This window comes from Daktulosphaira vitifoliae, unplaced genomic scaffold, assembly GCF_025091365.1.
Source record: "Daktulosphaira vitifoliae isolate Bord-2020 unplaced genomic scaffold, ASM2509136v1 Scaffold_5, whole genome shotgun sequence".
NCBI lineage: Eukaryota > Metazoa > Arthropoda > Insecta > Hemiptera > Phylloxeridae > Daktulosphaira > Daktulosphaira vitifoliae.
The window spans coordinates 13,754,166-13,767,845 of NW_026099576.1; positions in this window are offsets into that span (position 1 = coordinate 13,754,166).

Here is a 13,680-nt window from a genome sequence, read left to right on the forward strand (position 1 = left end):
GATGAACTGTATACACTATCTTAATGTTATGAATCGGTAATATTTGTCAATTTATTATCCAATAAAGATTCCGTCTCTTAACTTAAGTAAGTAGGTTTTTTTCTAATCGTCCCTACACTTTAAATAACTGTAACTCGTTGAAAATCAAATGATATGAAAACATTTTTTTCAATTGAATAAATCTGATGATATAAAAAAAAAAATGGGATTGTCATTTTAAAATCAAAAGTTGATAGGAGTTTAAGGTATAAGGGATGGTAAAGCAGCTCAAAAAAGAACCATTATTATTAAAAAAATAAAATAATGTTCATCTCTAATATTTTTTATGATATTTTTGTATTTTTCGTAAGAAATTACCCTGAATACAAAGCTTTGATGTCGGTAAATTGATGAGACAATAGTATCTAAATCTTATTTTTACACATCTGAATCTCAATCGCTGATGACTTCTATCATTGTGCAAATTGAATGAATAGATAGAAAAGGACTGTAGTCTATTTTTCAGATAATAGCTTTAGTCAAATAAAAAAATTAGGTAGTTATGCAAACNAATAGCTTTAGTAAAATAAAAAAATGAGGTAGTTATGCAAACACTTCTGGATGATCTGGCATGGATTATCCATAATTAAAGAAATTTGTTTAAAGGAATGATGTTTCAAATAGGATATAATAGGATTTTATATTTATAAGAAATGGTGTCTATATCAATATTCTTTGAAAAAATTAAAAGCTGTAGTTATAAATGTTTTAATAATTTTATTTAATTATTTTTTAAGTTTTTAAAATTTTAAGTGTAAGAATTATTTAATGATATTTTTAGATTAAACTATATAATTACAAAACTTTGTACCACACAACATTTTTCAAGTAACTTAACGATGAAATATCAATTATTTTTTTGTCAAAAGCTAGTTACCTTATTGTATTAGAAAAAGTAATTATCACGTACATTTTTTTCGAGAATTTTGTTATGATGTAAAATGATAGTTTTAAACTTTTTTATTCAATTGGTGAAAAAATATGTTTCTTCGACGAAAGTAAGTGGAAAAATAACAACCCAGCAAAAATATGTTTTATGTGCGTAGAAGATATTTTTTTTTTTTTTTTGGAACAAAATAAAACTTTTGTTGTTACACTATTTGATGTATATGTGATAGTCGTAACATCCATTCTTGATAAGTCCATTAAATATATATGTATATGAATATCTTTATTGAATAACACTTTATTTATAAGTTTATATCAGAGTTTTTTTCTGCTCATGAAAATTCAAATTTTTTTTAAGGCATATAATACTAATTAATAATAATAATAATACTAATACTATATACATGCAACATACTAGAGTAAAAATACCTCCATACATAAAAAAACAACTGGGTTTCTAATAAATAATGAAAATTTCACATTAAAGTGAGGGTAACTATTGGCTCTTCAAACGTGTTTGTTAATTCGAAATGTTACTAGATGAATAAAACGTAATGGAACCACATCAGTTGGATAATATAATACAAAGAAAAAGAAATAAAAAATGAAACCTTTAAAACTCACTTGAATGGACTTTCTTCGTCAGCATACTGAATATTGTAAATATTCCAACTACCACAGACACAACCACTGCAAAGTTTGCAAACAATATGATATTACTAGCAACCTGTAAGGATCAGAAGACTGAAATTGACAACTTACAGAAGTCAATAAATAACACATTTTCGTGGAAAAGGTGATGGAAAATTAAAAATAAATAGTGATAAATCAGTTCATGTCAATTATGCTCTACGAAAAACTAATTACATTCCTGTAAATATTAATCAATATATATATATGTTGATTAAGATAATATATCTTCCCACAACATGATTTAGCTAAATACCTAAACTGACGTCATAATTAAAAAAAAAACACGTCTGGACATAATGAATTTTTTGACAAACGCGTTCGTCAGAAAAATCAGCTGATGAAATTTGAATTAAAAAATCTACTAATTGTTAGGAAAACATTCCAAACTTTCATCAAACGTATACTTTACATGGTAATTATTAAAACAATTTGAACTTACGGTGTACATTTGAAGGGTTGTCCAGTAAGTTCAACATTGATTATTAATGAAGTTCAAGAGCCACCTCACTGGACTGTACTTTCTCATGAGTTACTTTCTATTTATTGTATACAAACTATATATACACACCTCATTGTTGTAATCCATATTTATAAATATAAATTTATTGTTTAAACATTTTGTACTTAAATAATTATTATTTAAGTATAAAAACACACTCTTATTTCTATCATTGCTTTTAACCTTAACCAATTGTTTACAAAAAAATATTACTTATTTATACGTTTGATCTTCAATAAATATCAATAGTATTTTTATTTTTGTATGTGTTGGCTAATATTTAGTTTGAACATTTCATGAGTTATTGAATTTTAAAATTTAAGGATTTTTTTTGTTGCTTAAACACATTTATTATTGATGTAATGTATGTGACTATTAAATTCAACTTATAAGGTATTCCTTTTAGTTGGCAAGTCACCAATTTATCGAATTGTTTTTGTTTTCTATGAAAGAATCAATTTTCAAAGCACGTTTACTATCATTATTCTTAGAGCAACCGACAACTGATATAAATATACAGGCATAATCTGATGATCAATAAACTTTCAGTTTAAATGTACAGTGAAAATCTTATGACTATGACGTGTGAAGTACAATAAACTTATGTAGATGAAGAGTATCTTTTTAGTTATACAAATAATGTATATATGCAACAACACGTGGTTATTATAGTTTTGACAGCTGTACCGTATATTAGATTATTTTACATTAAATTGTTAATGACATTAGTTTAGATGATAATAAAAATAAATTTCTCTTTGGTTATAATAGAATGGAAGACTAAAAACAAATAAACTTGCAGCGAAATATTATGTATGAAAAATGTCTAAAAGTAAAAGCAGTACTTTTAGACATGTTGAGTTCTTCATATCAACTGATTAAATACATTTTTTTCTGAAAAACAAAAATAATATCACTAAAATGGATTTTTAAAATTTCCAATTAATATTTTTATAATAAAATTATTTTAGTGGTTAAAATTTATTAATAAAATACATCTTGAATTATACGTTTAAAAATTGTCCATAAAAACTATAAATTAAAAGTAAAATAACATCCGAAAAACTTTTTGCTATAAATATTAGTAATAACGTTTTTATATAAAATTAATTTAAAAGAAGAGAACTTGACAATGAAACTTTATTGAGTATAATCTTAACAGTACCTTATAATAAATAAAAAGTTATATGTGAAAGAAAACATTCAAGCTGTTGTCGAACATATAAAATATAAATCTAAGAAGAATACATGAATAATGTGTTTACCATGATATATTATAGTTCAAAGTTTACAAGTTGTGACGTTTTTATGTGAACATACATTCACAAAGATGTGTACATGGTGGTACACAACAAGTGTAATATTAATATATATCGAATAAAAAGGATTTGACTGGTATAAACACCTGAAAAATGTGATATTGAAATCAAGAAATTCTTAGAACCCATTAAACGTTAAATATTTTACCAACGTACATATTTAAAATAACTCAAACAGAGATAGTTTTCAAGTTATATCTTGCCCAATTAATTTTTTTGTTATTATTTTAAACATTTATAATTTTATTTTTAACTTAACACGTAAAATATATTGTGAAGTTATCAAAATTTATAATGATATGTATTATTTTTGGTACACGCGTATCATAGTTATAAGTTGGAATACTAATATACTTATTTGCATCTCAAAGGAACTTTAACAATTAAGAACTCTGTGAACGTAAAGAAGGGTATCGAGTTCATGAAGTTTTAACATTCTTCCAGTGCGGAAAATTTCAGAGATAAATATATTTCCAATTTATAGTACGATCATTAAAATGTACAACTGTGTTTAGCTTTATAACACAAATTAACGAACATTTTGTTTATTGGACTTGATGAATATTTATAATCTATGTAAAAAATAAAAAAAAATAAACAGCCCCCTCATTCTAAGGTAAAAGTTTTACTGTTATTTAGATTTAACTTGGATACTTATAAATAAATCAAAAGAAAACAACATTTTAAATCTAGAATTTAAAAATTAATCATCATTATCAATCGACCATTATTTGACATAACTAAAGACAAATCCTAATAATTACAATTGAACACATTTTTTTATTTATGAGAATATATTTTATTTTAGAACTCTTTAAATTTAACAAATTTAATACAATTTTATAAAACAAATTTTTAAGTGAATACAATATAATAAAATTATAATGACTTGCTATAATACTTTATTTATGAAGAATTAATATTTAATTAAAGATATTAATAAGTCTAAATTGTATTTATATGCGACATAATTTATTCTTGAATATTTTTTTTTCTTAAGACCAGCTTAGTGGAAAGATTTATAAATGTTAAGTTATTTTTACTTAATAGAAGGACGCAATATGCTACATTAAAGGTCATTTAAAAAATATTTTAGCAAAATGAATATGATTAATAAGAAAAATATACTTCAGATAATTTATTGACACCAACGAAATAACTGAAACTATGTTACGAATTACAAGTTGTTATAATTTGAAATAACAAAATAAAAATATTATAATGATGAAAGTCGGATTGGGTTGTATATGGTGAGAACCTGCTGTTGTGGTTCTGTCGGCGTCGTATGGTTTAGAATGACAATTAAAAGTATATATAAAAATAATAGAAGCAGTACCTCTAATTGAGGTGTAATAAATTTTGTCTGGTTAGTTTCTAATGTCCTATCTAAAAGGCAACGAGACGACAGAGCCAGTCCACGAATATCATATAACAATGTATAATATTTTAACCAACCAGTCAAAATTAACACTTTAAGACATTAATTTAATAAATGGTCTATTGCTTTGTCATCCTTTACTCAAACTCATCGATTCTATATAATTTGGATAACACAAATGAACTCACGTTTTTTTTCTTTTTTCTTGAAGCTAAGTCAGCAGCTACTCTAAATGTGGACGCTTAATCGTCGGCGGAAATAATTTCACACGATTTCGGAAGAACCGTAAAAATGAATATTTTCAAACAATAGAAACAAAACGCAATAAATTTTATATCAATAAAATACACTTAAGCGCTAACAAAAACGCACAATTTTGAAGAAAATAATAGTGCAGTAAATAGCTCCGAGTTTCAGTTCGATGATCAACTCAGGGCTCTGAACTCTTATGAGAAAAAGAAACCCTTTTTGAACTTTTTCTTAGTGTCCCCCGTCAGGGAGTATTGATGTAGCGCTTTTAGTGGATCTTAATTTATTTTTCAACATGAAACATTACAATATTATTATAATATCATAGTACTGTGATTAAACTAAGGTATTGAACAGTGTGATCATTGAGACTGCGAAATTATTTTATTTTTATTATTAATACGGTACATAGATTAGGGAATGACGTGACATATGTATATGTCCAGCAATTGACCATATACAACAAAGTACATGATTTAATTTTCAAAATTTACAACTTAATAAGTCTGTTTAAAATATGACACGGTCCCGTGTCGCTTCGTTATACACGATGCCCCGCGACTCGTGCCACCTTTATCAGTCGTCGCCCTACTATGAGTATTTGACTGACCAACACCGCGTGCCATACGCCACGGTGCAAAGTCCGTGTGCAAAGTGCCGCACGGCCGACGACGACCCGCCGCAAACAATACAGGAGTCTTCTTCCCGTTGTCAACGTTACAACGTCGAGGATGTACGCCATCGGCTCCGGACCTGCCGCACGACCGGACTCGACGAACCGATCCGCACCCGCGCACCGTCGCCAACAACGCTGCTAACGTTTTGACGCCCGAGGATCATGCTCACTGGCGTACGCAAGGGGAGGGGGTCGAATTTATAAGCTAAGCGACGATTTTAAATAATAAGTTATAACAATAAAAAATATCATATCATACTATAAATATTTCCACAATAAAGTAATCGAAAACAGGAATTTTTGTAAGCGAACAATATGGGCAGTGTCACATCTAATTTTCTTTAAATTTCAAAACCTCCCTTCCCAAATTTAATTTCTGTGTATGCCACTGATCATGCTGGACACCGAGTCGTGGACGCCAGCGAAAGTGCCACGATATTATGCGAAGATTATTATTACTGCGCTCGTCTTTTCAGTTTGTTTGTCTTTTTTTTTTAAATTAACCTGTTGTTGCTCATTAATAAACGGTCTCTACCCCCAAAATCAGTGTCGACTACATTATTGCGACGTAACTCGTGTCAAATAATAATATTCAGATAATTCTATCTTGAAAAAAAATAATTAACTTTCAATATAGTCATATATTAAGTTGTTTTCATAATCGAAATTATTTTAATGAGGTGCCATTATAGTCGAATGATATAAATATTAAGAATAACGTTTCCAAAATAAACGTTTGTTATATAAATAGGAATTTAAATATTATAAGAAAACAATAAAACGAGAGTTAAAATATTCATTCAGCAATTAAATTTATTTGAAAAAACTATTAATAACTTTGAAAATTAAAAACCATTAAATGTAATTATTGAACAAATTATGAAATTATACCGTAAATACGAAACTTTAGGGACAAAGTGGTTTAAAAGTTAACCTTACTAATTAAGTAACAAACTTAATTTACCAACCAAATGTCTAATTTAACCCAATGAGTAATTGCTAAAAATATAACTATTATGAAACATTATTTTTTTGAATTATTTAAAATTGTGTAATTGAAAAAATTACGCTTCTTTTAAATTGAATGATAAAAATTGAAATTAAATATTTTTTTTAATGTTATTTGATATAATTTGTCTATAAAAAGTATTTTAGTAGTGTTTTTTTTTCATAATGAACAGGTAGAAAACATTTTACTTTAACGTTTACCTGTTCTACACTACGTGATGATTAAAATAAAAAAACTATTATTAGTAAAGTAAATGTCAGCATGATATGATTGCCAAGAGTGATAAATAGTTATGATTTTTATTAAAAAAAATAAATTGAAAAAGTTTTTAAGCAAAAATTAAATTTAAATTTACACATGTTTAGTAATAGATTTTTATGACTTTTGAATACAAAATTTTTAATAAATAACCAAAAAATTATTTACGCTTTAGCAAAAAAAATGTTTTGTTAATTCAATAAAACCATACTATTAAACAGTCTCAAAAACAAACATCTTTCTCAAGTACTATATATATATATATATATACTTGCAGTATACTGTATGTTACAAAAATAAATAGCATTACTTTGATAATACATGTTTCTAAAATTTCTTTTAAGTTAAATATTTAAAAAAAGAAATTTTAATTTCATTTTAAAATAGTATTATACACGCAAAGTATACATTCATTAATTATGTAGGTAAAAGAAATGAGTACACCATTAATAAAATGTTAAATCTACTTGCTTAATAATTGTATCTAACTATCTTTTATGTTTTTTGATGATATATCTTTTCATACATTCTCTTACGTTATTTGTATTTCCACAATAAGTTGGTATATACTTGATTTTGAGAGTATGTAAAAGGAGAACTGTTATAAAAAAAACTCACTCTTTTTTATAAACGAGACGACTGTGCGATGTTTGTGAATACTATCAATTTATCAAATGCTTAGCGGCAGTATGGAATGGTTTATGGTTCAGAAAAAAAGTTAACAAAAAATAGGTTACAATTTTTTATATCATTTTTATATTTAAAATAAAGTAGAAGAGAAATTTAATAAGAATTAATACCAGTTTTCAGCCAATGTGTAATATTCGCAATATCTATTAGCGCACATTAATATTATTCCATTAAGATTCCATAAAGGAAACCAAAACTTTTGTTTATAAAACTCATTTGACAGTAAAATTAAATCGATTATTACTAAGGGTAATTAGAAATGACATATTTGGTGACTAAAATTCTTTACTAAAATTATCAAAGAGTCAAACGATTGATTAACTTTACTAATTACAATAACATAAAAGTGTTACATTCATTTGTATTAAATCTTAAGTTTAATCTTAAAATAAAATTCTCCAAGCTATTTAATTAATTTTTTTTTAAAGGTACTTTTTATTGAAACAATTATGAGTCTTAATAAAAATAATTTTTTTTTTATAAATATACAGTTAATAAATAGACATGTAAACTAATTAATATATATATATATATATATACAAATAAAACATTAATGGGATTTAAAATTCCAGGCAAGTGATCCCTAAATTTTATTTTAATAAATAATTTCATCAAAAATATTAAAATCCATAAAAAATATTGATCAAACAGTATTTACTAAAAAAATTAAATATTTTCGTAAAACTTGTTTCGATTAATTGTAATTAAAAAAATATAATTTCAATAAATTATTATGAATGAAATATATTTTATTGAATTGTTCCATAAATTTAAACATATTAAGAAATTTTTAAAACAAGTCTTATATAAGTATGCTAATAAAAAAAAACGGCGCGTAAAAAATTAGTATTTGTGAATCTAAGTTTAAGTTCAAGATATTTAAACACTAGCAACGTTGTATATAGAAAAAGTTTAATTAGATATAACTGTATATAGTTAAATTCAATGAGGTCATGTTGGCTGCCGTGTTATACCAAAGTAGCTAACGTTCGGTGGCTGAGCAAAAACAAATCGCGCAAAAACGTAAATATAAGCCAGTGAGACTTACTTTGTAACTGTTTAACTTTTTCCATGTGAATGTGCACATCGTGAGATGAAACTAACCTAAAATAGGTTAACTTTTTTTATCTATTCTATCAGTTTTATAACAGTCGTATTGTAATATATACTCAGTACAAATATATCATCCACAAATTCCTACAGTACATCTATTTTTGTTTCATGTATAACTTTTGAAATATTTTAACCTTCTGAAAACGTTGACTTAACATCTTAATGTTAGTGAAATAATAAATCTGTTTCATAAAAATGTTGTCGAGAGAGGAGGTATAGTCGGTTTTATGCTGTGACAGAACTTATTTTGGAGAAAAGCGAATTCTATTTTCTGTCATTTGAACCTTTTTCTATTACTTAAACATTTGACAATATTTATTGAAGTAATTTAGTATGCTACGGAAATTTGTAGTCAACGTGTGAAAGTAATAGAAAAATAAAAGGACGTATATTATTATATTTTAATTCATTCTTTATGTCACATATTGTTGGAATCTGCAACCATACAAATCTTAAAGTTCCACGATGGATTAATGGGTATTTGAGTAATATAAAAATGATAGTGTAATATTATTTTAACATCCAAAACATATTTTATCTAGCTGCACCATAAGGGTTGGAGGACTATAAGTGTGTAAGAAACTAGAAAAAAAACCGTAAGGGATATTATGTGTATATAGCCACCAATTTTGTGACAAAAAATTGTAAAAATACGTTAAAAAATAAAAATAAAAACATAAAATAATTAATAACTTCTTTCTTAGATTTACGTCAAATCAAATATCTTTTGCAGAGTTGTAAACATTTTTTTTTTTAATCAAACTTTTATCGTGTAGTTAAAATAATCTAATTTTTAACAACATAAATTCAAACATTTCTAAAATTATATGTATTTCTTTAAATTCTGAATATCTATTGATTTGTGAATTGAATTTAAAAACTAATCATCTTTATTTTACCGCCTTTAGAATTTTATTATCCATGTCGAATAACAAAAAACAAATATTTTTTCATGCAAATATAATTATAATTCATTATGTTTATATACATAAATAAATTAGAATTGACTACATAAAATGGTGTATTTTTTCCATGAATTATGTATTTCAATTTTTAAAGTTTGCGATACAAACACCTTTGAGTCATTTATACAAATTAACTTAAATATATTCATCTTAATTTTCGTTGGCATATATAAATATAATATTCAAATTGTTTACTATTTATTTTCAAACAATAAATGTTACATAAGGAAAATATTTGTTTATTTCAATTTGTATTCTTCCATACACCAAATATCTTATAAAAATAAATCTATAAAATAAAATTTATCACATCCTTTTTTAATGATATCAGACATTACAACTGAATATTTTTTTCGTATCTATATTTATATATTTATGATGAGGGTAATATAGGTCCATTAAATTTAATGTAGCAAATGTCACATTATGTATTTTTCTTTTTGATAACAGTAATTATTGTTTGCCTAAGTTAAAAAATATTATTTTATCCGATTCAATTACAATTTTGAAAGGAACAACATAATAATACTAATGCTCTTTTTAGCTTCTCTTATAAAAATCGGAAAAATCTAATTTTTTCGGAAATTCGTTTTTTACGATTAAAGGCTTATTTGATTGGAGTTAAGGACGTGGTATGTGTTGTTATTAAATTTTGTCTTGTCATTTATTTAAAACCAACATAGATAGCTTAAAAGCTATACTTTTTTGGCAGCTAAGATGTTATTGACTACACTAATTTTTGATAAGTACAGATTTTATGTTATCATTTTTCCGTATAAACAACTTACCGTTTATTTAGATATTTCGTAAAAAATTAAGTGAAATTATCTATCCCAAATGTTAAAGTATAAAAATCGTGTTTTGGTGAAATAGGAAATGTTGAAATACGAGATGATAATCGAAAAAACCTATTTAAACTAGTATGAATTCAAATTATTCTTTCCCCTTCAAGTTATAATTAGTGCCTTGTACTTAAAATCATCCCAAATGTGCAGTGAGCCATGAAAAATATATTTACAGAAAATTTGACGAAAAAATATTGACCAGCTAGTTAAAAGACAATATTATTTTAATAAAAATGAATTTGCTGAAATATTAAAGGAAAGTTAAATTATCCTGTCTTTGCTACCGAGTAAAATTGAAGTTTTTTAATTAATCATGTAAAAAGCATGTATTATGTTACTAATAGTTTACTTAGTCTATGTTAAATAATATTTTACCTAAACGATAAATACAATTCTGTTGAAAATAATAATTAATTAGGTATATATAAAATCATTTTTCAACTAATTAAAGCTTTTTATAATAAAAAACAATTTTAGTTGCCAACTCGGAGTGTAACTTTTGCTTTTCCATGAGCTACTCTAGTGTCACNTTGCTTTTCCATGAGCCACTCTAGTGTCACAGAGAAAAGAAATAAATAAAATAAAAACTATATATTTTATATAAAAAAAGTAGTAAAATTTCAAATAATATTGTAAAGTTATAATCATTATATATGTCATAAATTTATTTATATAATACGACTTATGTAAGCAACTTAAGGTTATCACTACTTAAAAAAAATCAGCTATAGGGAATTTATAACCTTATTTTTTAGATAGCTGACACATAATTCTTAAGTAATATTTAAATTTTGTTAGAATACTTTCTGTATTAAAATATTGTTAGTACCGTAGGAAAAAGTTGTATTTTTTTCGTGCATATTTTTTATTATTCTTAGTTTTGAATATACATTCAAATAATTTGTCATTCTAGTTTTGAACATTTTCTCTTGCTGAACGATAAAGTTGCAAATCAAAAAGTTTCTTTATGTTACCACATTTTGTATTAACACAATAGACTACATTTCATAATAAGTTAATAGAATTTTAATTTAGTTCCTACAATAAGTCTCTGACGCTTTCTAAGCTATGCATAAATCAACATTAGAATTAAGGCCAAAATAATTAAACTGAATGTCGTTTTTTAACATTAAATATTTCACTCAAACGGCTCTACATTAAAAAGATGAAAAAAGTGATTATCCTTATAATAGTATTTTTGTCAATTATCAATGAATTATCACTATTTAAATATTAATGAAAGATACTTTAATAATTTATAAAATACAATTATTGTTAGTCCTTTTTAAAATATCACAAAAATACTAAAAACTAATTAACTAGACTGATCTAGTAATACAATACCACCCAATCAATAATAAAGTCTGTATTATTGAGTAATCCAGTTGCAAAATTACGTAGACAAGAAAAAAAATTGATTTGTTATTTTTCTTTTTCTTGATAGAAAAGTTTTTCTGAAAAAGTGAAATTTCAACAAATATTTTTTTTGAATATGAGTCTTTTTTTGCAACAGCGCGACACACTTAAAATTTTGACATTTATAACCACTTGAGATAATTTTGTTAATAACAAAGGTACTTAAACTTTTTAACATATATTAAATGCCTGAATTTAAAAGTTACTGCGAGAATGTGTTTAAGACTAATTGTGATAATTTTTACTAAGTGTAAAATAGCTAAATAAAAATATATTTTTATAGATTTTAAAGGTAAATAAATTTAGTTTTAAACAATATCACCTACAACTATTGAATATTTTTATCATAAACATATGTTCACCTTATGTGTAATCTAATTACATTACCATAGTCAGTTAATTAAAAAAACCTATGTGTGTTTTTATTTTAAACTTAATTTTGTTGATCAGAATTCAATCGTGTTTGAGTATAATAAAATATTATGTTGAGATAGAAAATATAAAAAAATAATAGGAACTACGCTGAAATTTAAACTATTCTTATTGCCATATTCAAGAAAATACAATTATTAATTTTAAGACAAAGAAGATAAAAGAATTAAGTTTTTGTATTATGTTTAATAAAATATGTCGGAATCATTAGTTTATAGTATTATAAAAAGTATAGTATTATATAAATCAGCCATTTTAATCATAATATGAAATGTACCTAAAAAAACTTGAAAATAAAGGAAAAATGGTATTGTTAGTTGAGAATCATATTTATTTCGAGTGTTGACTTCTTTAAAAGTAGAATATATCAAAAAAAGTACTGCAATTAATATGCGCAAAAATAACTAATTTTCGTAATCTTGGTATTATATAACTAGTTTCTTTAATCCTAGTTTAGGATTTGGGATACTATATCACGAGGACATTGTTAACCATCAAAATCATGAATTAAAATTTATCCATTTATTTTAGTTTTGAACGATATTATTGAGTTTTCCTCCATTACTCACCAAACANAAATTTACCCATTTATTTTAGTTTTGAACGATATTATTGAGTTTTCCTCCATTACTCACCAAACAGCAGAGGTAGTTGTAAAAATTCATTATTGAACTCTTATTTTGTATGAAACATCAGAAATAGAGATACAACTTTGTTCTGATGACTCTCAGGTACAATATTTACATGTGTTATGAATGTAACATTTATTAAGAAAGTTGGTGTGTTAAGTACGTATATATTATAGAGTATTATTGTGAATTAAAAATTATTGAAACAACAGAGGTACATAGCAAGAGTATATTAGGTTGACAATCTGTAAGAAGTTTATTAACAAATATGTCAGTTTTGAATCATCTACTTTGTGACTTTTCACTTTATTCAAGAAAAGTTTTTATTATTATATTAATTTGACAAACTTTTACTTTTGATTATTACTGCTTACATATCATAAAATTCACTTATGAATCTTTGATTTTCCTTTGTACCACTCATTTGTATGAATTATAAAATGGATACTATTTTTTACTNCTCATTTGTATGAATTATAAAATGGATACTATTTTTTACTAAAAAAAAATTGTTTATTAGCTGTTTTTTTAATACTTTATAATGAACTAGATTTTTTTTTATTTCAATGATATCTTATATAT